Below are 22,782 nucleotides of genomic sequence, written 5' to 3'. Positions count from 1 at the left end.
CGTGAGAGAGTGTGTTTTTGTGTGAGTGTGTTTGTGTGTGTGTGAGACAGAAAGAGTATGTGTGTGTGTGAGAGAGAGTGAGAGAGCGTGAGTGTGTCATGTGAGAGAGTGAGTGTGTGTGAGAGAGTGACAGTGTGTGTGTGATAGTGAGTGTGTGAGAGAGTATGTGCATGTGAGAGAGAGAGTGTGTGTGAGAGAGACAGAAAGAGGGAGAATATGTGTGTGTGAGAGGGAGAGAGTGTGTTTGTGTGTGGGTGTGAGAGACAGATAGAGAGTGTGTGTGTGCATGTGCATGTGAGAGAGTGAGTGTGTGTGTGTGTGTGTGTGTGTGTGCGAGAGTGAGACTGTGTATGAGGGATTGTTGCTGAGTGTGAATGCAAGGGAGCTGCAGAAATGCGGAATTGCATTTTGTGTCTGCACAAGAGCAAGGTGACTAATTGTACAGAGTGAGAAAGACATCTGGAAGGGCATCTGCAACAGCTTGTCAGGATGGCCGAGTGGTCTAAGGCGCCAGACTCAAGGAGTGTTAGTCCTTGCTCTGCATCTGGGCTTGTGAATTCTGGTCCCTTCCTAGGGGCGTGTGTTCAAATCCCACTCCTGACATTCTCCACTTTTCCTCAAACAAACCTTCCCACACCCACACAATGCCCCCAAATTTCACAGCTTCTTGGAGAGGAGTCACTCCCCCTTCACAAAGATGGAAGAATCCAACCCCTCGGTTTAAAAGATAAGGCTGAGGCATTTGCAGCAATATTGTGTGAGAGAGGGAGCGTTTATGTGAGTGAGTGTGTTTGTGACAGAGAGAGGGTGAATTTTTATGTGTGTGAGAGAGTGTGCTTGTGTGTGAGAGAGAGAGTGTGTGTGTGAGAGGGAGGGAGAGTGTGTGTGTGTGAGAGAGAGTATTATGTGTGTGAGAGAGTGTGTGTGTGAGTTTGTGTGTGAGAGAATGTGTGTATATGGGAGAGATAGAGTGTGTTTGTGAGAGTGTGTGTGTGTGTGTGTGAGAGAGATAAAGTGTATGTGTGAGTGTGAGAGAGAGTGTGTGTGTGAGAGAGATAGGGTGTGTATATGTGTGTGAGAGAGAGTGAATTTGTATGTGTCTGTGCGAGAGAGACAGAGAGAGCATGAGTCTGTGTGTGAGAGAGAGTGTGTGTCTGTGTGTCTGTGTATGACAGTGTGTGTGAGAGAGAATGTGTGTGAGAGAGAATGTGTGTGAGAGAGAGTGTGTCTGTGAGAGAGAGTGCGTGTGTGTGTGTATGTGAGAGAGAGTGTGTTTGTGTGTGGGTGTGAGAGACAGATAGAGAGTGTGTGAGTGTGTGTGCATGTGAGAGAGAGTGTATATGTGTGTGAGAGAGATTGTGTGTGCATGTGAGTGTTTGGGTGTGTGTGTGAGAGAGAGAGTGCGTGTGTGTGAGAGAGAGTGTGTGTTTGTGAGAGAGAGTGTGTATGTCTACATGTGTTTGTGTGTGAGAGAGAGAGTGTGTCTGTGAGAGAGTGTATATGTGTGGATAGAGAGAGAGAGCATGTGTGTGTGAGAGAGAGTGTGTGTTTGTGAGAGAGAGAGAGTATGTGTGTGAGAGAGAGTGCATGTGTGTGAGAGAGAGGGTGTGTGTGTGTGTGAGAGAGAGAGAGAGAGTGCGTGTGTGTGAGAAAGAGTGTGTGTGAGGGAGAGAGAGTGTATGTGTGCATGTGAGAGAGTGTGTGTGTTTGTGTGAGAGAGAGAGGAAGAATTTGTTAGTGTGTGTGAGAGAGAGTGTGTGTGTGAGAGAGAGTGTGTGTTTGTGTGAGAGAGTGTGTGTGTGAGAGTGTGGGTTTGTGTGAGAGAGAGTGTGTGTGTGTGTGTGAGACAGAAAGAGTGTGTGTGTGAGAGAGAGAGAAAGCGCGTGTGTGAGAGAGAGAGTGTGTGTGTATGTGTGAGAGAGAGAAAGAGAGAATTTTTGTGTGTGTGCGTGAGAGAGTGTGTTTTTGTGTGAGTGTGTTTGTGTGTGTGTGAGACAGAAAGAGTATGTGTGTGTGAGAGAGAGTGAGAGAGCGTGAGTGTGTCATGTGAGAGAGTGAGTGTGTGTGAGAGAGTGACAGTGTGTGTGTGATAGTGAGTGTGTGAGAGAGTATGTGCATGTGAGAGAGAGAGTGTGTGTGAGAGAGACAGAAAGAGGGAGAATATGTGTGTGTGAGAGGGAGAGAGTGTGTTTGTGTGTGGGTGTGAGAGACAGATAGAGTGTGTGTGTGCATGTGCATGTGAGAGAGTGAGTGTGTGTGTGCGAGAGTGAGACTGTGTATGAGGGATTGTTGCTGAGTGTGAATGCAAGGGAGCTGCAGAAATGCGGAATTGCATTTTGTGTCTGCACAAGAGCAAGGTGACTAATTGTACAGAGTGAGAAAGACATCTGGAAGGGTATCTGCAGCAGCTTGTCAGGATGGCCGAGTGGTCTAAGGCGCCAGACTCAAGGAGTGTTAGTCCTTGCTCTGCATCTGGGCTTGTGAATTCTGGTCCCTTCCTAGGGGCGTGGGTTCAAATGCCACTCCTGACATTCTCCCCTTTTCCCCAAACAAACCTTCCCACACCCACACACTGCCCCCAAATTTCACAGCTTCTTGGAGAGGAGTCACTCCCCCTTCACAAAGATGGAAGAATCCAACCCCTCCGTTTCAAAGATAAGGCTGAGGCATTTGCAACAATTTTGTGTGAGCGTGTGAGAGAGGGAGCGTTTATGTGAGTGAGTGTGTTTGTGACAGAGAGAGGGCTAATTTTTATGTGTGTGAGAGAGTGTGCTTGTGTGTGAGAGAGAGAGTGTGCGCATGTGAGAGAGTGTGTGTGTGTGTGAGAGAGTGTATGTGTGTTTGTGTGTGAGAGAGAGAGGAAGAATTTGTTAGTGTGTGTGAGAAAGAGCGTGTGTGTGAGAGAGAGTGTGTGTGTAAGAGAGAGTGTGTGTTTGTGTGAGAGAGTGTGTGTGTGAGAGTGTGGGTTTGTGTGAGAGAGAGAGTGTGTGTGAGAGAGTGTGTGAGAGGGTCTGTGTGAGAGAGTGTGTGTGTGTGTGTGAGAGGGAGTGTGTGTGTCAGTGTGTGTGAGAGGGTGTGTGAGAGAGAGAGAGTGTGTGTGTGTGAGAGAGAGTGGGTGTCTATGAGGGATTGTTGCTGAGTGTGAATGCAAGGGAGCTGCAGAAATGCGGAATTGCATTTTGTGTCTGCACAAGAGCAAGGTGACTAAATGTACAGAGTGAGAAAGACATCTGGAAGGGCATCTGCAGCAGCTTGTCAGAATGGCCGAGTGGTCTAAGGCGCCAGACTCAAGGAGTGTTAGTCCTTGCTCTGCATCTGGGCTTGTGAATTCTGGTCCCTTCCTAGGGGCGTGGGTTCAAATCCCACTCCTGACATTCTCCACTTTTCCTCAAACAAACCTTCCCACACCCACACAATGCCCCCAAATTTCACAGCTTATTCGAGAGGAGTCACTCCCCCTTCACAAAGATGGAAGAATCCAACCCCTCGGTTTAAAAGATAAGGCTGAGGCATTTGCAGCAATATTGTGTGAGAGAGGGAGCGTTTATGTGAGTGAGTGTGTTTGTGACAGAGAGAGGGTGAATTTTTATGTGTGTGAGAGAGTGTGCTTGTGTGTGAGAGAGAGAGTGTGTGTGTGAGAGGGAGGGAGAGTGTGTGTGTGTGAGAGAGAGTATTATGTGTGTGAGAGAGTGTGAGTGTGAGTTTGTGTGTGAGAGAGTGTGTGTATATGGGAGAGATAGAGTGTGTTTGTGAGAGTGTGTGTGTGCGTGTGTGAGAGAGATAAAGTGTATGTGTGAGTGTGAGAGAGAGTGTGTGTGTGAGAGAGAGAGATAGGGTGTGTATATGTGTGTGAGAGAGAGTGAATTTGTATGTGTCTGTGCGAGAGAGACAGAGAGAGCATGAGTCTGTGTGTGAGAGAGAGTGTGTGTCTGTGTGTCTGTGTATGACAGTGTGTGTGAGAGAGAATGTGTGTGAGAGAGAGTGTGTCTGTGAGAGAGAGTGCGTGTGTGTGTGTATGTGAGAGAGAGTGTGTTTGTGTGTGGGTGTGAGAGACAGATAGAGAGTGTGTGAGTGTGTGTGCATGTGAGAGAGAGTGTATATGTGTGTGAGAGAGATTGTGTGTGCATGTGAGTGTTTGGGTGTGTGTGTGAGAGAGAGAGTGCGTGTGTGTGAGAGAGAGTGTGTGTTTGTGAGAGAGAGTGTGTATGTCTACATGTGTTTGTGTGTGAGAGAGAGAGTGTGTCTGTGAGAGAGTGTATATGTGTGGATAGAGAGAGAGAGCATGTGTGTGTGAGAGAGAGTGTGTGTTTGTGAGAGAGAGAGAGTATGTGTGTGAGAGAGAGTGCATGTGTGTGAGAGAGAGGGTGTGTGTGTGTGAGAGAGAGAGAGAGAGTGCGTGTGTGTGAGAAAGAGTGTGTGTGAGGGAGAGGGAGTGTATGTGTGCATGTGAGAGAGTGTGTGTGTTTGTGTGAGAGAGAGAGGAAGAATTTGTTAGTGTGTGTGAGAGAGAGTGTGTGTGTGAGAGAGAGTGTGTGTTTGTGTGAGAGAGTGTGTGTGAGAGTGTGGGTTTGTGTGAGAGAGAGTGTGTGTGTGTGTGAGACAGAAAGAGTGTGTGTGTGAGAGAGAGAGAAAGCGCGTGTGTGAGAGAGAGAGTGTGTGTGTATGTGTGAGAGAGAGAAAGAGAGAATTTTTGTGTGTGTGCGTGAGAGAGTGTGTTTTTGTGTGAGTGTGTTTGTGTGTGTGTGAGACAGAAAGAGTATGTGTGTGTGTGAGAGAGAGTGAGAGAGCGTGAGTGTGTCATGTGAGAGAGTGAGTGTGTGTGAGAGAGTGACAGTGTGTGTGTGATAGTGAGTGTGTGAGAGAGTATGTGCATGTGAGAGAGAGAGTGTGTGTGAGAGAGACAGAAAGAGGGAGAATATGTGTGTGTGAGAGGGAGAGAGTGTGTTTGTGTGTGGGTGTGAGAGACAGATAGAGTGTGTGTGTGCATGTGCATGTGAGAGAGTGAGTGTGTGTGTGTGTGTGTGCGAGAGTGAGACTGTGTATGAGGGATTGTTGCTGAGTGTGAATGCAAGGGAGCTGCAGAAATGCGGAATTGCATTTTGTGTCTGCACAAGAGCAAGGTGACTAATTGTACAGAGTGAGAAAGACATCTGGAAGGGCATCTGCAGCAGCTTGTCAGGATGGCCGAGTGGTCTAAGGCGCCAGACTCAAGGAGTGTTAGTCCTTGCTCTGCATCTGGGCTTGTGAATTCTGGTCCCTTCCTAGGGGCGTGTGTTCAAATCCCACTCCTGACATTCTCCACTTTTCCTCAAACAAACCTTCCCACACCCACACAATGCCCCCAAATTTCACAGCTTCTTGGAGAGGAGTCACTCCCCCTTCACAAAGATGGAAGAATCCAACCCCTCGGTTTAAAAGATAAGGCTGAGGCATTTGCAGCAATATTGTGTGAGAGAGGGAGCGTTTATGTGAGTGAGTGTGTTTGTGACAGAGAGAGGGTGAATTTTTATGTGTGTGAGAGAGTGTGCTTGTGTGTGAGAGAGAGAGTGTGTGTGTGAGAGGGAGGGAGAGTGTGTGTGTGTGAGAGAGAGTATTATGTGTGTGAGAGAGTGTGTGTGTGAGTTTGTGTGTGAGAGAGTGTGTGTATATGGGAGAGATAGAGTGTGTTTGTGAGAGTGTGTGTGTGTGTGTGTGAGAGAGATAAAGTGTATGTGTGAGTGTGAGAGAGAGTGTGTGTGTGAGAGAGAGAGATAGGGTGTGTATATGTGTGTGAGAGAGAGTGAATTTGTATGTGTCTGTGCGAGAGAGACAGAGAGAGCATGAGTCTGTGTGTGAGAGAGAGTGTGTGTCTTTGTGTCTGTGTATGACAGTGTGTGTGAGAGAGAATGTGTGTGAGAGAGAATGTGTGTGAGAGAGAGTGTGTCTGTGAGAGAGAGTGCGTGTGTGTGTGTATGTGAGAGAGAGTGTGTTTGTGTGTGGGTGTGAGAGACAGATAGAGAGTGTGTGAGTGTGTGTGCATGTGAGAGAGAGTGTATATGTGTGTGAGAGAGATTGTGTGTGCATGTGAGTGTTTGGGTGTGTGTGTGAGAGAGAGAGTGCGTGTGTGTGAGAGAGAGTGTGTGTTTGTGAGAGAGAGTGTGTATGTCTACATGTGTTTGTGTGTGAGAGAGAGAGTGTGTCTGTGAGAGAGTGTATATGTGTGGATAGAGAGAGAGAGCATGTGTGTGTGAGAGAGAGTGTGTGTTTGTGAGAGAGAGAGAGTATGTGTGTGAGAGAGAGTGCATGTGTGTGAGAGAGAGGGTGTGTGTGTGTGAGAGAGAGAGAGAGTGCGTGTGTGTGAGAAAGAGTGTGTGTGAGGGAGAGGGAGTGTATGTGTGCATGTGAGAGAGTGTGTGTGTTTGTGTGAGAGAGAGAGGAAGAATTTGTTAGTGTGTGTGAGAGAGAGTGTGTGTGTGAGAGAGAGTGTGTGTTTGTGTGAGAGAGTGTGTGTGAGAGTGTGGGTTTGTGTGAGAGAGAGTGTGTGTGTGTGTGAGACAGAAAGAGTGTGTGTGTGAGAGAGAGAGAAAGCGCGTGTGTGAGAGAGAGAGTGTGTGTGTATGTGTGAGAGAGAGAAAGAGAGAATTTTTGTGTGTGTGCGTGAGAGAGTGTGTTTTTGTGTGAGTGTGTTTGTGTGTGTGTGAGACAGAAAGAGTATGTGTGTGTGTGAGAGAGAGTGAGAGAGCGTGAGTGTGTCATGTGAGAGAGTGAGTGTGTGTGAGAGAGTGACAGTGTGTGTGTGATAGTGAGTGTGTGAGAGAGTATGTGCATGTGAGAGAGAGAGTGTGTGTGAGAGAGACAGAAAGAGGGAGAATATGTGTGTGTGAGAGGGAGAGAGTGTGTTTGTGTGTGGGTGTGAGAGACAGATAGAGAGTGTGTGTGTGCATGTGCATGTGAGAGAGTGAGTGTGTGTGTGTGTGTGTGTGTGTGTGCGAGAGTGAGACTGTGTATGAGGGATTGTTGCTGAGTGTGAATGCAAGGGAGCTGCAGAAATGCGGAATTGCATTTTGTGTCTGCACAAGAGCAAGGTGACTAATTGTACAGAGTGAGAAAGACATCTGGAAGGGCATCTGCAACAGCTTGTCAGGATGGCCGAGTGGTCTAAGGCGCCAGACTCAAGGAGTGTTAGTCCTTGCTCTGCATCTGGGCTTGTGAATTCTGGTCCCTTCCTAGGGGCGTGTGTTCAAATCCCACTCCTGACATTCTCCACTTTTCCTCAAACAAACCTTCCCACACCCACACAATGCCCCCAAATTTCACAGCTTCTTGGAGAGGAGTCACTCCCCCTTCACAAAGATGGAAGAATCCAACCCCTCGGTTTAAAAGATAAGGCTGAGGCATTTGCAGCAATATTGTGTGAGAGAGGGAGCGTTTATGTGAGTGAGTGTGTTTGTGACAGAGAGAGGGTGAATTTTTATGTGTGTGAGAGAGTGTGCTTGTGTGTGAGAGAGAGAGTGTGTGTGTGAGAGGGAGGGAGAGTGTGTGTGTGTGAGAGAGAGTATTATGTGTGTGAGAGAGTGTGTGTGTGAGTTTGTGTGTGAGAGAGTGTGTGTATATGGGAGAGATAGAGTGTGTTTGTGAGAGTGTGTGTGTGTGTGTGAGAGAGATAAAGTGTATGTGTGAGTGTGAGAGAGAGTGTGTGTGTGAGAGAGAGAGATAGGGTGTGTATATGTGTGTGAGAGAGAGTGAATTTGTATGTGTCTGTGCGAGAGAGACAGAGAGAGCATGAGTCTGTGTGTGAGAGAGAGTGTGTGTCTGTGTGTCTGTGTATGACAGTGTGTGTGAGAGAGAATGTGTGTGAGAGAGAATGTGTGTGAGAGAGAGTGTGTCTGTGAGAGAGAGTGCGTGTGTGTGTGTATGTGAGAGAGAGTGTGTTTGTGTGTGGGTGTGAGAGACAGATAGAGAGTGTGTGAGTGTGTGTGCATGTGAGAGAGAGTGTATATGTGTGTGAGAGAGATTGTGTGTGCATGTGAGTGTTTGGGTGTGTGTGTGAGAGAGAGAGTGCGTGTGTGTGAGAGAGAGTGTGTGTTTGTGAGAGAGAGTGTGTATGTCTACATGTGTTTGTGTGTGAGAGAGAGAGTGTGTCTGTGAGAGAGTGTATATGTGTGGATAGAGAGAGAGAGCATGTGTGTGTGAGAGAGAGTGTGTGTTTGTGAGAGAGAGAGAGTATGTGTGTGAGAGAGAGTGCATGTGTGTGAGAGAGAGGGTGTGTGTGTGTGTGAGAGAGAGAGAGAGAGTGCGTGTGTGTGAGAAAGAGTGTGTGTGAGGGAGAGAGAGTGTATGTGTGCATGTGAGAGAGTGTGTGTGTTTGTGTGAGAGAGAGAGGAAGAATTTGTTAGTGTGTGTGAGAGAGAGTGTGTGTGTGAGAGAGAGTGTGTGTTTGTGTGAGAGAGTGTGTGTGTGAGAGTGTGGGTTTGTGTGTGAGAGAGTGTGTGTGTGAGACAGAAAGAGTGTGTGTGTGAGAGAGAGAGAAAGCGCGTGTGTGAGAGAGAGAGTGTGTGTGTATGTGTGAGAGAGAGAAAGAGAGAATTTTTGTGTGTGTGCGTGAGAGAGTGTGTTTTTGTGTGAGTGTGTTTGTGTGTGTGTGAGACAGAAAGAGTATGTGTGTGTGAGAGAGAGTGAGAGAGCGTGAGTGTGTCATGTGAGAGAGTGAGTGTGTGTGAGAGAGTGACAGTGTGTGTGTGATAGTGAGTGTGTGAGAGAGTATGTGCATGTGAGAGAGAGAGTGTGTGTGAGAGAGACAGAAAGAGGGAGAATATGTGTGTGTGAGAGGGAGAGAGTGTGTTTGTGTGTGGGTGTGAGAGACAGATAGAGTGTGTGTGTGCATGTGCATGTGAGAGAGTGAGTGTGTGTGTGTGTGTGTGTGCGAGAGTGAGACTGTGTATGAGGGATTGTTGCTGAGTGTGAATGCAAGGGAGCTGCAGAAATGCGGAATTGCATTTTGTGTCTGCACAAGAGCAAGGTGACTAATTGTACAGAGTGAGAAAGACATCTGGAAGGGCATCTGCAGCAGCTTGTCAGGATGGCCGAGTGGTCTAAGGCGCCAGACTTAAGGAATGTTAGTCCTTGCTCTGCATCTGGGCTTGTGAATTCTGGTCCCTTTCTAGGGGCGTGGGTTCAAATCCCACTCCTGACATTCTCCCCTTTTCCCCAAACAAACCTTCCCACACCCACACACTGCCCCCAAATTTCACAGCTTCTTGGAGAGGAGTCACTCCGCCTTCACAAAGATGGAAGAATCCAACCCCTCGGTTTCAAAGATAAGGCTGAGGCATTTGCAACAATTTTGTGTGAGCGTGTGAGAGAGGGAGCGTTTATGTGAGTGAGTGTGTTTGTGACAGAGAGAGGGCTAATTTTTATGTGTGTGAGAGAGTGTGCTTGTGTGTGAGAGAGAGAGTGTGCGCATGTGAGAGAGTGTGTGTGTGTGTGAGAGAGTGTATGTGTGTTTGTGTGTGAGAGAGAGAGGAAGAATTTGTTAGTGTGTGTGAGAAAGAGCGTGTGTGTGAGAGAGAGTGTGTGTGTAAGAGAGAGTGTGTGTTTGTGTGAGAGAGTGTGTGTGTGAGAGTGTGGGTTTGTGTGAGAGAGAGAGTGTGTGTGAGAGAGTGTGTGAGAGGGTCTGTGTGAGAGTGTGTGTGTGTGTGTGAGAGGGAGTGTGTGTGTCAGTGTGTGTGAGAGGGTGTGTGAGAGAGAGAGTGTGTGTGTGTGAGAGAGAGTGGGTGTCTATGAGGGATTGTTGCTGAGTGTGAATGCAAGGGAGCTGCAGAAATGCGGAATTGCATTTTGTGCCTGCACAAGAGCAAGGTGACTAATTGTACAGAGTGAGAAAGACATCTGGAAAGGCATCTGCAGCAGCTTGTCAGGATGGCCGAGTGGTCTAAGGCGCCAGACTCAAGGAGTGTTAGTCCTTGCTCTGCATCTGGGCTTGTGAATTCTGGTCCCTTCCTAGGGGCGTGGGTTCAAATCCCACTCCTGACATTCTCCACTTTTCCTCAAACAAACCTTCCCACACCCACACAATGCCCCCAAATTTCACAGCTTCTTGGAGAGGAGTCACTCCCCCTTCACAAAGATGGAAGAATCCAACCCCTCGGTTTAAAAGATAAGGCTGAGGCATTTGCAGCAATATTGTGTGAGAGAGGGAGCGTTTATGTGAGTGAGTGTGTTTGTGACAGAGAGAGGGTGAATTTTTATGTGTGTGAGAGAGTGTGCTTGTGTGTGAGAGAGAGAGTGTGTGTGTGAGAGGGAGGGAGAGTGTGTGTGTGTGTGAGAGAGAGTATTATGTGTGTGAGAGAGTGTGTGTGTGAGTTTGTGTGTGAGAGAGTGTGTGTATATGGGAGAGATAGAGTGTGTTTGTGAGAGTGCGTGTGTGAGAGAGATAAAGTGTATGTGTGAGTGTGAGAGAGAGTGTGTGTGTGAGAGAGAGAGATAGGGTGTGTATATGTGTGTGAGAGAGAGTGAATTTGTATGTGTCTGTGCGAGAGAGACAGAGAGAGCATGAGTCTGTGTGTGAGAGAGAGTGTGTGTCTTTGTGTCTGTGTATGACAGTGTGTGTGAGAGAGAATGTGTGTGAGAGAGAATGTGTGTGAGAGAGAGTGTGTCTGTGAGAGAGAGTGCGTGTGTGTGTGTATGTGAGAGAGAGTGTGTTTGTGTGTGGGTGTGAGAGACAGATAGAGAGTGTGTGAGTGTGTGTGCATGTGAGAGAGAGTGTATATGTGTGTGAGAGAGATTGTGTGTGCATGTGAGTGTTTGGGTGTGTGTGTGAGAGAGAGAGTGCGTGTGTGTGAGAGAGAGTGTGTGTTTGTGAGAGAGAGTGTGTATGTCTACATGTGTTTGTGTGTGAGAGAGAGAGTGTGTCTGTGAGAGAGTGTATATGTGTGGATAGAGAGAGAGAGCATGTGTGTGTGAGAGAGAGTGTGTGTTTGTGAGAGAGAGAGAGTATGTGTGTGAGAGAGAGTGCATGTGTGTGAGAGAGAGGGTGTGTGTGTGTGAGAGAGAGAGAGAGAGTGCGTGTGTGTGAGAAAGAGTGTGTGTGAGGGAGAGGGAGTGTATGTGTGCATGTGAGAGAGTGTGTGTGTTTGTGTGAGAGAGAGAGGAAGAATTTGTTAGTGTGTGTGAGAGAGAGTGTGTGTGTGAGAGAGAGTGTGTGTTTGTGTGAGAGAGTGTGTGTGAGAGTGTGGGTTTGTGTGAGAGAGAGTGTGTGTGTGTGTGAGACAGAAAGAGTGTGTGTGTGAGAGAGAGAGAAAGCGCGTGTGTGAGAGAGAGAGTGTGTGTGTATGTGTGAGAGAGAGAAAGAGAGAATTTTTGTGTGTGTGCGTGAGAGAGTGTGTTTTTGTGTGAGTGTGTTTGTGTGTGTGTGAGACAGAAAGAGTATGTGTGTGTGTGAGAGAGAGTGAGAGAGCGTGAGTGTGTCATGTGAGAGAGTGAGTGTGTGTGAGAGAGTGACAGTGTGTGTGTGATAGTGAGTGTGTGAGAGAGTATGTGCATGTGAGAGAGAGAGTGTGTGTGAGAGAGACAGAAAGAGGGAGAATATGTGTGTGTGAGAGGGAGAGAGTGTGTTTGTGTGTGGGTGTGAGAGACAGATAGAGTGTGTGTGTGCATGTGCATGTGAGAGAGTGAGTGTGTGTGTGTGTGTGTGCGAGAGTGAGACTGTGTATGAGGGATTGTTGCTGAGTGTGAATGCAAGGGAGCTGCAGAAATGCGGAATTGCATTTTGTGTCTGCACAAGAGCAAGGTGACTAATTGTACAGAGTGAGAAAGACATCTGGAAGGGCATCTGCAGCAGCTTGTCAGGATGGCCGAGTGGTCTAAGGCGCCAGACTCAAGGAGTGTTAGTCCTTGCTCTGCATCTGGGCTTGTGAATTCTGGTCCCTTCCTAGGGGCGTGTGTTCAAATCCCACTCCTGACATTCTCCACTTTTCCTCAAACAAACCTTCCCACACCCACACAATGCCCCCAAATTTCACAGCTTCTTGGAGAGGAGTCACTCCCCCTTCACAAAGATGGAAGAATCCAACCCCTCGGTTTAAAAGATAAGGCTGAGGCATTTGCAGCAATATTGTGTGAGAGAGGGAGCGTTTATGTGAGTGAGTGTGTTTGTGACAGAGAGAGGGTGAATTTTTATGTGTGTGAGAGAGTGTGCTTGTGTGTGAGAGAGAGAGTGTGTGTGTGAGAGGGAGGGAGAGTGTGTGTGTGTGAGAGAGAGTATTATGTGTGTGAGAGAGTGTGTGTGTGAGTTTGTGTGTGAGAGAGTGTGTGTATATGGGAGAGATAGAGTGTGTTTGTGAGAGTGTGTGTGTGTGTGTGTGAGAGAGATAAAGTGTATGTGTGAGTGTGAGAGAGAGTGTGTGTGTGAGAGAGAGAGATAGGGTGTGTATATGTGTGTGAGAGAGAGTGAATTTGTATGTGTCTGTGCGAGAGAGACAGAGAGAGCATGAGTCTGTGTGTGAGAGAGAGTGTGTGTCTTTGTGTCTGTGTATGACAGTGTGTGTGAGAGAGAATGTGTGTGAGAGAGAATGTGTGTGAGAGAGAGTGTGTCTGTGAGAGAGAGTGCGTGTGTGTGTGTATGTGAGAGAGAGTGTGTTTGTGTGTGGGTGTGAGAGACAGATAGAGAGTGTGTGAGTGTGTGTGCATGTGAGAGAGAGTGTATATGTGTGTGAGAGAGATTGTGTGTGCATGTGAGTGTTTGGGTGTGTGTGTGAGAGAGAGAGTGCGTGTGTGTGAGAGAGAGTGTGTGTTTGTGAGAGAGAGTGTGTATGTCTACATGTGTTTGTGTGTGAGAGAGAGAGTGTGTCTGTGAGAGAGTGTATATGTGTGGATAGAGAGAGAGAGCATGTGTGTGTGAGAGAGAGTGTGTGTTTGTGAGAGAGAGAGAGTATGTGTGTGAGAGAGAGTGCATGTGTGTGAGAGAGAGGGTGTGTGTGTGTGAGAGAGAGAGAGAGTGCGTGTGTGTGAGAAAGAGTGTGTGTGAGGGAGAGGGAGTGTATGTGTGCATGTGAGAGAGTGTGTGTGTTTGTGTGAGAGAGAGAGGAAGAATTTGTTAGTGTGTGTGAGAGAGAGTGTGTGTGTGAGAGAGAGTGTGTGTTTGTGTGAGAGAGTGTGTGTGAGAGTGTGGGTTTGTGTGAGAGAGAGTGTGTGTGTGTGTGAGACAGAAAGAGTGTGTGTGTGAGAGAGAGAGAAAGCGCGTGTGTGAGAGAGAGAGTGTGTGTGTATGTGTGAGAGAGAGAAAGAGAGAATTTTTGTGTGTGTGCGTGAGAGAGTGTGTTTTTGTGTGAGTGTGTTTGTGTGTGTGTGAGACAGAAAGAGTATGTGTGTGTGTGAGAGAGAGTGAGAGAGCGTGAGTGTGTCATGTGAGAGAGTGAGTGTGTGTGAGAGAGTGACAGTGTGTGTGTGATAGTGAGTGTGTGAGAGAGTATGTGCATGTGAGAGAGAGAGTGTGTGTGAGAGAGACAGAAAGAGGGAGAATATGTGTGTGTGAGAGGGAGAGAGTGTGTTTGTGTGTGGGTGTGAGAGACAGATAGAGTGTGTGTGTGCATGTGCATGTGAGAGAGTGAGTGTGTGTGTGTGTGTGTGCGAGAGTGAGACTGTGTATGAGGGATTGTTGCTGAGTGTGAATGCAAGGGAGCTGCAGAAATGCGGAATTGCATTTTGTGTCTGCACAAGAGCAAGGTGACTAATTGTACAGAGTGAGAAAGACATCTGGAAGGGCATCTGCAGCAGCTTGTCAGGATGGCCGAGTGGTCTAAGGCGCCAGACTCAAGGAGTGTTAGTCCTTGCTCTGCATCTGGGCTTGTGAATTCTGGTCCCTTCCTAGGGGCGTGTGTTCAAATCCCACTCCTGACATTCTCCACTTTTCCTCAAACAAACCTTCCCACACCCACACAATGCCCCCAAATTTCACAGCTTCTTGGAGAGGAGTCACTCCCCCTTCACAAAGATGGAAGAATCCAACCCCTCGGTTTAAAAGATAAGGCTGAGGCATTTGCAGCAATATTGTGTGAGAGAGGGAGCGTTTATGTGAGTGAGTGTGTTTGTGACAGAGAGAGGGTGAATTTTTATGTGTGTGAGAGAGTGTGCTTGTGTGTGAGAGAGAGAGTGTGTGTGTGAGAGGGAGGGAGAGTGTGTGTGTGTGAGAGAGAGTATTATGTGTGTGAGAGAGTGTGTGTGTGAGTTTGTGTGTGAGAGAGTGTGTGTATATGGGAGAGATAGAGTGTGTTTGTGAGAGTGTGTGTGTGTGTGTGTGAGAGAGATAAAGTGTATGTGTGAGTGTGAGAGAGAGTGTGTGTGTGAGAGAGAGAGATAGGGTGTGTATATGTGTGTGAGAGAGAGTGAATTTGTATGTGTCTGTGCGAGAGAGACAGAGAGAGCATGAGTCTGTGTGTGAGAGAGAGTGTGTGTCTTTGTGTCTGTGTATGACAGTGTGTGTGAGAGAGAATGTGTGTGAGAGAGAATGTGTGTGAGAGAGAGTGTGTCTGTGAGAGAGAGTGCGTGTGTGTGTGTATGTGAGAGAGAGTGTGTTTGTGTGTGGGTGTGAGAGACAGATAGAGAGTGTGTGAGTGTGTGTGCATGTGAGAGAGAGTGTATATGTGTGTGAGAGAGATTGTGTGTGCATGTGAGTGTTTGGGTGTGTGTGTGAGAGAGAGAGTGCGTGTGTGTGAGAGAGAGTGTGTGTTTGTGAGAGAGAGTGTGTATGTCTACATGTGTTTGTGTGTGAGAGAGAGAGTGTGTCTGTGAGAGAGTGTATATGTGTGGATAGAGAGAGAGAGCATGTGTGTGTGAGAGAGAGTGTGTGTTTGTGAGAGAGAGAGAGTATGTGTGTGAGAGAGAGTGCATGTGTGTGAGAGAGAGGGTGTGTGTGTGTGAGAGAGAGAGAGAGAGTGCGTGTGTGTGAGAAAGAGTGTGTGTGAGGGAGAGGGAGTGTATGTGTGCATGTGAGAGAGTGTGTGTGTTTGTGTGAGAGAGAGAGGAAGAATTTGTTAGTGTGTGTGAGAGAGAGTGTGTGTGTGAGAGAGAGTGTGTGTTTGTGTGAGAGAGTGTGTGTGAGAGTGTGGGTTTGTGTGAGAGAGAGTGTGTGTGTGTGTGAGACAGAAAGAGTGTGTGTGTGAGAGAGAGAGAAAGCGCGTGTGTGAGAGAGAGAGTGTGTGTGTATGTGTGAGAGAGAGAAAGAGAGAATTTTTGTGTGTGTGCGTGAGAGAGTGTGTTTTTGTGTGAGTGTGTTTGTGTGTGTGTGAGACAGAAAGAGTATGTGTGTGTGTGAGAGAGAGTGAGAGAGCGTGAGTGTGTCATGTGAGAGAGTGAGTGTGTGTGAGAGAGTGACAGTGTGTGTGTGATAGTGAGTGTGTGAGAGAGTATGTGCATGTGAGAGAGAGAGTGTGTGTGAGAGAGACAGAAAGAGGGAGAATATGTGTGTGTGAGAGGGAGAGAGTGTGTTTGTGTGTGGGTGTGAGAGACAGATAGAGTGTGTGTGTGCATGTGCATGTGAGAGAGTGAGTGTGTGTGTGTGTGTGTGCGAGAGTGAGACTGTGTATGAGGGATTGTTGCTGAGTGTGAATGCAAGGGAGCTGCAGAAATGCGGAATTGCATTTTGTGTCTGCACAAGAGCAAGGTGACTAATTGTACAGAGTGAGAAAGACATCTGGAAGGGCATCTGCAGCAGCTTGTCAGGATGGCCGAGTGGTCTAAGGCGCCAGACTCAAGGAGTGTTAGTCCTTGCTCTGCATCTGGGCTTGTGAATTCTGGTCCCTTCCTAGGGGCGTGTGTTCAAATCCCACTCCTGACATTCTCCACTTTTCCTCAAACAAACCTTCCCACACCCACACAATGCCCCCAAATTTCACAGCTTCTTGGAGAGGAGTCACTCCCCCTTCACAAAGATGGAAGAATCCAACCCCTCGGTTTAAAAGATAAGGCTGAGGCATTTGCAGCAATATTGTGTGAGAGAGGGAGCGTTTATGTGAGTGAGTGTGTTTGTGACAGAGAGAGGGTGAATTTTTATGTGTGTGAGAGAGTGTGCTTGTGTGTGAGAGAGAGAGTGTGTGTGTGAGAGGGAGGGAGAGTGTGTGTGTGTGAGAGAGAGTATTATGTGTGTGAGAGAGTGTGTGTGTGAGTTTGTGTGTGAGAGAGTGTGTGTATATGGGAGAGATAGAGTGTGTTTGTGAGAGTGTGTGTGTGTGTGTGTGAGAGAGATAAAGTGTATGTGTGAGTGTGAGAGAGAGTGTGTGTGTGAGAGAGAGAGATAGGGTGTGTATATGTGTGTGAGAGAGAGTGAATTTGTATGTGTCTGTGCGAGAGAGACAGAGAGAGCATGAGTCTGTGTGTGAGAGAGAGTGTGTGTCTTTGTGTCTGTGTATGACAGTGTGTGTGAGAGAGAATGTGTGTGAGAGAGAATGTGTGTGAGAGAGAGTGTGTCTGTGAGAGAGAGTGCGTGTGTGTGTGTATGTGAGAGAGAGTGTGTTTGTGTGTGGGTGTGAGAGACAGATAGAGAGTGTGTGAGTGTGTGTGCATGTGAGAGAGAGTGTATATGTGTGTGAGAGAGATTGTGTGTGCATGTGAGTGTTTGGGTGTGTGTGTGAGAGAGAGAGTGCGTGTGTGTGAGAGAGAGTGTGTGTTTGTGAGAGAGAGTGTGTATGTCTACATGTGTTTGTGTGTGAGAGAGAGAGTGTGTCTGTGAGAGAGTGTATATGTGTGGATAGAGAGAGAGAGCATGTGTGTGTGAGAGAGAGTGTGTGTTTGTGAGAGAGAGAGAGTATGTGTGTGAGAGAGAGTGCATGTGTGTGAGAGAGAGGGTGTGTGTGTGTGAGAGAGAGAGAGAGTGCGTGTGTGTGAGAAAGAGTGTGTGTGAGGGAGAGGGAGTGTATGTGTGCATGTGAGAGAGTGTGTGTGTTTGTGTGAGAGAGAGAGGAAGAATTTGTTAGTGTGTGTGAGAGAGAGTGTGTGTGTGAGAGAGAGTGTGTGTTTGTGTGAGAGAGTGTGTGTGAGAGTGTGGGTTTGTGTGAGAGAGAGTGTGTGTGTGTGTGAGACAGAAAGAGTGTGTGTGTGAGAGAGAGAGAAAGCGCGTGTGTGAGAGAGAGAGTGTGTGTGTATGTGTGAGAGAGAGAAAGAGAGAATTTTTGTGTGTGTGCGTGAGAGAGTGTGTTTTTGTGTGAGTGTGTTTGTGTGTGTGTGAGACAGAAAGAGTATGTGTGTGTGTGAGAGAGAGTGAGAGAGCGTGAGTGTGTCATGTGAGAGAGTGAGTGTGTGTGAGAGAGTGACAGTGTGTGTGTGATAGTGAGTGTGTGAGAGAGTATGTGCATGTGAGAGAGAGAGTGTGTGTGAGAGAGACAGAAAGAGGGAGAATATGTGTGTGTGAGAGGGAGAGAGTGTGTTTGTGTGTGGGTGTGAGAGACAGATAGAGTGTGTGTGTGCATGTGCATGTGAGAGAGTGAGTGTGTGTGTGTGTGTGTGCGAGAGTGAGACTGTGTATGAGGGATTGTTGCTGAGTGTGAATGCAAGGGAGCTGCAGAAATGCGGAATTGCATTTTGTGTCTGCACAAGAGCAAGGTGACTAATTGTACAGAGTGAGAAAGACATCTGGAAGGGCATCTGCAGCAGCTTGTCAGGATGGCCGAGTGGTCTAAGGCGCCAGACTCAAGGAGTGTTAGTCCTTGCTCTGCATCTGGGCTTGTGAATTCTGGTCCCTTCCTAGGGGCGTGTGTTCAAATCCCACTCCTGACATTCTCCACTTTTCCTCAAACAAACCTTCCCACACCCACACAATGCCCCCAAATTTCACAGCTTCTTGGAGAGGAGTCACTCCCCCTTCACAAAGATGGAAGAATCCAACCCCTCGGTTTAAAAGATAAGGCTGAGGCATTTGCAGCAATATTGTGTGAGAGAGGGAGCGTTTATGTGAGTGAGTGTGTTTGTGACAGAGAGAGGGTGAATTTTTATGTGTGTGAGAGAGTGTGCTTGTGTGTGAGAGAGAGAGTGTGTGTGTGAGAGGGAGGGAGAGTGTGTGTGTGTGAGAGAGAGTATTATGTGTGTGAGAGAGTGTGTGTGTGAGTTTGTGTGTGAGAGAGTGTGTGTATATGGGAGAGATAGAGTGTGTTTGTGAGAGTGTGTGTGTGTGTGTGTGAGAGAGATAAAGTGTATGTGTGAGTGTGAGAGAGAGTGTGTGTGTGAGAGAGAGAGATAGGGTGTGTATATGTGTGTGAGAGAGAGTGAATTTGTATGTGTCTGTGCGAGAGAGACAGAGAGAGCATGAGTCTGTGTGTGAGAGAGAGTGTGTGTCTTTGTGTCTGTGTATGACAGTGTGTGTGAGAGAGAATGTGTGTGAGAGAGAATGTGTGTGAGAGAGAGTGTGTCTGTGAGAGAGAGTGCGTGTGTGTGTGTATGTGAGAGAGAGTGTGTTTGTGTGTGGGTGTGAGAGACAGATAGAGAGTGTGTGAGTGTGTGTGCATGTGAGAGAGAGTGTATATGTGTGTGAGAGAGATTGTGTGTGCATGTGAGTGTTTGGGTGTGTGTGTGAGAGAGAGAGTGCGTGTGTGTGAGAGAGAGTGTGTGTTTGTGAGAGAGAGTGTGTATGTCTACATGTGTTTGTGTGTGAGAGAGAGAGTGTGTCTGTGAGAGAGTGTATATGTGTGGATAGAGAGAGAGAGCATGTGTGTGTGAGAGAGAGTGTGTGTTTGTGAGAGAGAGAGAGTATGTGTGTGAGAGAGAGTGCATGTGTGTGAGAGAGAGGGTGTGTGTGTGTGAGAGAGAGAGAGAGTGCGTGTGTGTGAGAAAGAGTGTGTGTGAGGGAGAGGGAGTGTATGTGTGCATGTGAGAGAGTGTGTGTGTTTGTGTGAGAGAGAGAGGAAGAATTTGTTAGTGTGTGTGAGAGAGAGTGTGTGTGTGAGAGAGAGTGTGTGTTTGTGTGAGAGAGTGTGTGTGAGAGTGTGGGTTTGTGTGAGAGAGAGTGTGTGTGTGTGTGAGACAGAAAGAGTGTGTGTGTGAGAGAGAGAGAAAGCGCGTGTGTGAGAGAGAGAGTGTGTGTGTATGTGTGAGAGAGAGAAAGAGAGAATTTTTGTGTGTGTGCGTGAGAGAGTGTGTTTTTGTGTGAGTGTGTTTGTGTGTGTGTGAGACAGAAAGAGTATGTGTGTGTGTGAGAGAGAGTGAGAGAGCGTGAGTGTGTCATGTGAGAGAGTGAGTGTGTGTGAGAGAGTGACAGTGTGTGTGTGATAGTGAGTGTGTGAGAGAGTATGTGCATGTGAGAGAGAGAGTGTGTGTGAGAGAGACAGAAAGAGGGAGAATATGTGTGTGTGAGAGGGAGAGAGTGTGTTTGTGTGTGGGTGTGAGAGACAGATAGAGAGTGTGTGTGTGCATGTGCATGTGAGAGAGTGAGTGTGTGTGTGTGTGTGTGTGTGTGTGCGAGAGTGAGACTGTGTATGAGGGATTGTTGCTGAGTGTGAATGCAAGGGAGCTGCAGAAATGCGGAATTGCATTTTGTGTCTGCACAAGAGCAAGGTGACTAATTGTACAGAGTGAGAAAGACATCTGGAAGGGCATCTGCAGCAGCTTGTCAGGATGGCCGAGTGGTCTAAGGCGCCAGACTCAAGGAGTGTTAGTCCTTGCTCTGCATCTGGGCTTGTGAATTCTGGTCCCTTCCTAGGGGCGTGTGTTCAAATCCCACTCCTGACATTCTCCACTTTTCCTCAAACAAACCTTCCCACACCCACACAATGCCCCCAAATTTCACAGCTTCTTGGAGAGGAGTCACTCCCCCTTCACAAAGATGGAAGAATCCAACCCCTCGGTTTAAAAGATAAGGCTGAGGCATTTGCAGCAATATTGTGTGAGAGAGGGAGCGTTTATGTGAGTGAGTGTGTTTGTGACAGAGAGAGGGTGAATTTTTATGTGTGTGAGAGAGTGTGCTTGTGTGTGAGAGAGAGAGTGTGTGTGTGAGAGGGAGGGAGAGTGTGTGTGTGTGAGAGAGAGTATTATGTGTGTGAGAGAGTGTGTGTGTGAGTTTGTGTGTGAGAGAGTGTGTGTATATGGGAGAGATAGAGTGTGTTTGTGAGAGTGTGTGTGTGTGTGTGAGAGAGATAAAGTGTATGTGTGAGTGTGAGAGAGAGTGTGTGTGTGAGAGAGAGAGATAGGGTGTGTATATGTGTGTGAGAGAGAGTGAATTTGTATGTGTCTGTGCGAGAGAGACAGAGAGAGCATGAGTCTGTGTGTGAGAGAGAGTGTGTGTCTGTGTGTCTGTGTATGACAGTGTGTGTGAGAGAGAATGTGTGTGAGAGAGAATGTGTGTGAGAGAGAGTGTGTCTGTGAGAGAGAGTGCGTGTGTGTGTGTATGTGAGAGAGAGTGTGTTTGTGTGTGGGTGTGAGAGACAGATAGAGAGTGTGTGAGTGTGTGTGCATGTGAGAGAGAGTGTATATGTGTGTGAGAGAGATTGTGTGTGCATGTGAGTGTTTGGGTGTGTGTGTGAGAGAGAGAGTGCGTGTGTGTGAGAGAGAGTGTGTGTTTGTGAGAGAGAGTGTGTATGTCTACATGTGTTTGTGTGTGAGAGAGAGAGTGTGTCTGTGAGAGAGTGTATATGTGTGGATAGAGAGAGAGAGCATGTGTGTGTGAGAGAGAGTGTGTGTTTGTGAGAGAGAGAGAGTATGTGTGTGAGAGAGAGTGCATGTGTGTGAGAGAGAGGGTGTGTGTGTGTGTGAGAGAGAGAGAGAGAGTGCGTGTGTGTGAGAAAGAGTGTGTGTGAGGGAGAGAGAGTGTATGTGTGCATGTGAGAGAGTGTGTGTGTTTGTGTGAGAGAGAGAGGAAGAATTTGTTAGTGTGTGTGAGAGAGAGTGTGTGTGTGAGAGAGAGTGTGTGTTTGTGTGAGAGAGTGTGTGTGTGAGAGTGTGGGTTTGTGTGTGAGAGAGTGTGTGTGTGAGACAGAAAGAGTGTGTGTGTGAGAGAGAGAGAAAGCGCGTGTGTGAGAGAGAGAGTGTGTGTGTATGTGTGAGAGAGAGAAAGAGAGAATTTTTGTGTGTGTGCGTGAGAGAGTGTGTTTTTGTGTGAGTGTGTTTGTGTGTGTGTGAGACAGAAAGAGTATGTGTGTGTGAGAGAGAGTGAGAGAGCGTGAGTGTGTCATGTGAGAGAGTGAGTGTGTGTGAGAGAGTGACAGTGTGTGTGTGATAGTGAGTGTGTGAGAGAGTATGTGCATGTGAGAGAGAGAGTGTGTGTGAGAGAGACAGAAAGAGGGAGAATATGTGTGTGTGAGAGGGAGAGAGTGTGTTTGTGTGTGGGTGTGAGAGACAGATAGAGTGTGTGTGTGCATGTGCATGTGAGAGAGTGAGTGTGTGTGTGTGTGTGTGTGCGAGAGTGAGACTGTGTATGAGGGATTGTTGCTGAGTGTGAATGCAAGGGAGCTGCAGAAATGCGGAATTGCATTTTGTGTCTGCACAAGAGCAAGGTGACTAATTGTACAGAGTGAGAAAGACATCTGGAAGGGCATCTGCAGCAGCTTGTCAGGATGGCCGAGTGGTCTAAGGCGCCAGACTTAAGGAATGTTAGTCCTTGCTCTGCATCTGGGCTTGTGAATTCTGGTCCCTTTCTAGGGGCGTGGGTTCAAATCCCACTCCTGACATTCTCCCCTTTTCCCCAAACAAACCTTCCCACACCCACACACTGCCCCCAAATTTCACAGCTTCTTGGAGAGGAGTCACTCCCCCTTCACAAAGATGGAAGAATCCAACCCCTCGGTTTCAAAGATAAGGCTGAGGCATTTGCAACAATTTTGTGTGAGCGTGTGAGAGAGGGAGCGTTTATGTGAGTGAGTGTGTTTGTGACAGAGAGAGGGCTAATTTTTATGTGTGTGAGAGAGTGTGCTTGTGTGTGAGAGAGAGAGTGTGCGCATGTGAGAGAGTGTGTGTGTGTGTGAGAGAGTGTATGTGTGTTTGTGTGTGAGAGAGAGAGGAAGAATTTGTTAGTGTGTGTGAGAAAGAGCGTGTGTGTGAGAGAGAGTGTGTGTGTAAGAGAGAGTGTGTGTTTGTGTGAGAGAGTGTGTGTGTGAGAGTGTGGGTTTGTGTGAGAGAGAGAGTGTGTGTGAGAGAGTGTGTGAGAGGGTCTGTGTGAGAGTGTGTGTGTGTGTGTGAGAGGGAGTGTGTGTGTCAGTGTGTGTGAGAGGGTGTGTGAGAGAGAGAGTGTGTGTGTGTGAGAGAGAGTGGGTGTCTATGAGGGATTGTTGCTGAGTGTGAATGCAAGGGAGCTGCAGAAATGCGGAATTGCATTTTGTGCCTGCACAAGAGCAAGGTGACTAATTGTACAGAGTGAGAAAGACATCTGGAAAGGCATCTGCAGCAGCTTGTCAGGATGGCCGAGTGGTCTAAGGCGCCAGACTCAAGGAGTGTTAGTCCTTGCTCTGCATCTGGGCTTGTGAATTCTGGTCCCTTCCTAGGGGCGTGTGTTCAAATCCCACTCCTGACATTCTCCACTTTTCCTCAAACAAACCTTCCCACACCCACACAATGCCCCCAAATTTCACAGCTTCTTGGAGAGGAGTCACTCCCCCTTCACAAAGATGGAAGAATCCAACCCCTCGGTTTAAAAGATAAGGCTGAGGCATTTGCAGCAATATTGTGTGAGAGAGGGAGCGTTTATGTGAGTGAGTGTGTTTGTGACAGAGAGAGGGTGAATTTTTATGTGTGTGAGAGAGTGTGCTTGTGTGTGAGAGAGAGAGTGTGTGTGTGAGAGGGAGGGAGAGTGTGTGTGTGTGAGAGAGAGTATTATGTGTGTGAGAGAGTGTG

General features: G+C 47.6%; 13 non-coding genes across 13 annotated transcripts; all 13 read left to right on the top strand.

Moving 5' to 3' along the window:
* The first annotated feature begins 2,411 nt into the window (after nt 1-2,411).
* On the top strand, nt 2,412-2,531 carry trnal-caa (transfer RNA leucine (anticodon CAA)). The gene is made up of 2 exons: nt 2,412-2,449; nt 2,486-2,531. It is a non-coding gene; the product is annotated as a tRNA-Leu (tRNA).
* Nucleotides 2,532-3,254: 723 nt separating this feature from the next.
* Nucleotides 3,255-3,374, top strand: trnal-caa (transfer RNA leucine (anticodon CAA)). Its single transcript has 2 exons — nt 3,255-3,292; nt 3,329-3,374. It is a non-coding gene; the product is annotated as a tRNA-Leu (tRNA).
* Nucleotides 3,375-5,174: 1,800 nt separating this feature from the next.
* trnal-caa (transfer RNA leucine (anticodon CAA)) lies at nt 5,175-5,294 on the top strand. The gene is made up of 2 exons: nt 5,175-5,212; nt 5,249-5,294. It is a non-coding gene; the product is annotated as a tRNA-Leu (tRNA).
* A 1,824-nt stretch (nt 5,295-7,118) lies between these two features.
* On the top strand, nt 7,119-7,238 carry trnal-caa (transfer RNA leucine (anticodon CAA)). The gene is made up of 2 exons: nt 7,119-7,156; nt 7,193-7,238. It is a non-coding gene; the product is annotated as a tRNA-Leu (tRNA).
* Nucleotides 7,239-9,052: 1,814 nt separating this feature from the next.
* trnal-uaa (transfer RNA leucine (anticodon UAA)) lies at nt 9,053-9,172 on the top strand. Its single transcript has 2 exons — nt 9,053-9,090; nt 9,127-9,172. It is a non-coding gene; the product is annotated as a tRNA-Leu (tRNA).
* Nucleotides 9,173-9,891: 719 nt separating this feature from the next.
* trnal-caa (transfer RNA leucine (anticodon CAA)) lies at nt 9,892-10,011 on the top strand. Its single transcript has 2 exons — nt 9,892-9,929; nt 9,966-10,011. It is a non-coding gene; the product is annotated as a tRNA-Leu (tRNA).
* Nucleotides 10,012-11,821: 1,810 nt separating this feature from the next.
* On the top strand, nt 11,822-11,941 carry trnal-caa (transfer RNA leucine (anticodon CAA)). The gene is made up of 2 exons: nt 11,822-11,859; nt 11,896-11,941. It is a non-coding gene; the product is annotated as a tRNA-Leu (tRNA).
* Nucleotides 11,942-13,755: 1,814 nt separating this feature from the next.
* Nucleotides 13,756-13,875, top strand: trnal-caa (transfer RNA leucine (anticodon CAA)). The gene is made up of 2 exons: nt 13,756-13,793; nt 13,830-13,875. It is a non-coding gene; the product is annotated as a tRNA-Leu (tRNA).
* Nucleotides 13,876-15,691: 1,816 nt separating this feature from the next.
* Nucleotides 15,692-15,811, top strand: trnal-caa (transfer RNA leucine (anticodon CAA)). The gene is made up of 2 exons: nt 15,692-15,729; nt 15,766-15,811. It is a non-coding gene; the product is annotated as a tRNA-Leu (tRNA).
* Nucleotides 15,812-17,625: 1,814 nt separating this feature from the next.
* trnal-caa (transfer RNA leucine (anticodon CAA)) lies at nt 17,626-17,745 on the top strand. Its single transcript has 2 exons — nt 17,626-17,663; nt 17,700-17,745. It is a non-coding gene; the product is annotated as a tRNA-Leu (tRNA).
* Nucleotides 17,746-19,569: 1,824 nt separating this feature from the next.
* Nucleotides 19,570-19,689, top strand: trnal-caa (transfer RNA leucine (anticodon CAA)). Its single transcript has 2 exons — nt 19,570-19,607; nt 19,644-19,689. It is a non-coding gene; the product is annotated as a tRNA-Leu (tRNA).
* A 1,814-nt stretch (nt 19,690-21,503) lies between these two features.
* On the top strand, nt 21,504-21,623 carry trnal-uaa (transfer RNA leucine (anticodon UAA)). The gene is made up of 2 exons: nt 21,504-21,541; nt 21,578-21,623. It is a non-coding gene; the product is annotated as a tRNA-Leu (tRNA).
* Nucleotides 21,624-22,342: 719 nt separating this feature from the next.
* Nucleotides 22,343-22,462, top strand: trnal-caa (transfer RNA leucine (anticodon CAA)). The gene is made up of 2 exons: nt 22,343-22,380; nt 22,417-22,462. It is a non-coding gene; the product is annotated as a tRNA-Leu (tRNA).
* Nucleotides 22,463-22,782: the final 320 nt, after the last annotated feature.

The sequence above is a fragment of the Chiloscyllium plagiosum genome, unplaced genomic scaffold (assembly GCF_037043375.1).
Source record: "Chiloscyllium plagiosum isolate Xiang-an unplaced genomic scaffold, Cpla_swu_hap1 HiC_scaffold_24, whole genome shotgun sequence".
NCBI classification, from domain to species: domain Eukaryota; kingdom Metazoa; phylum Chordata; class Chondrichthyes; order Orectolobiformes; family Hemiscylliidae; genus Chiloscyllium; species Chiloscyllium plagiosum.
The sequence above is the reverse complement of the archived record's forward strand: the minus strand, read 5'-3'. Positions and strand labels throughout refer to the sequence as shown.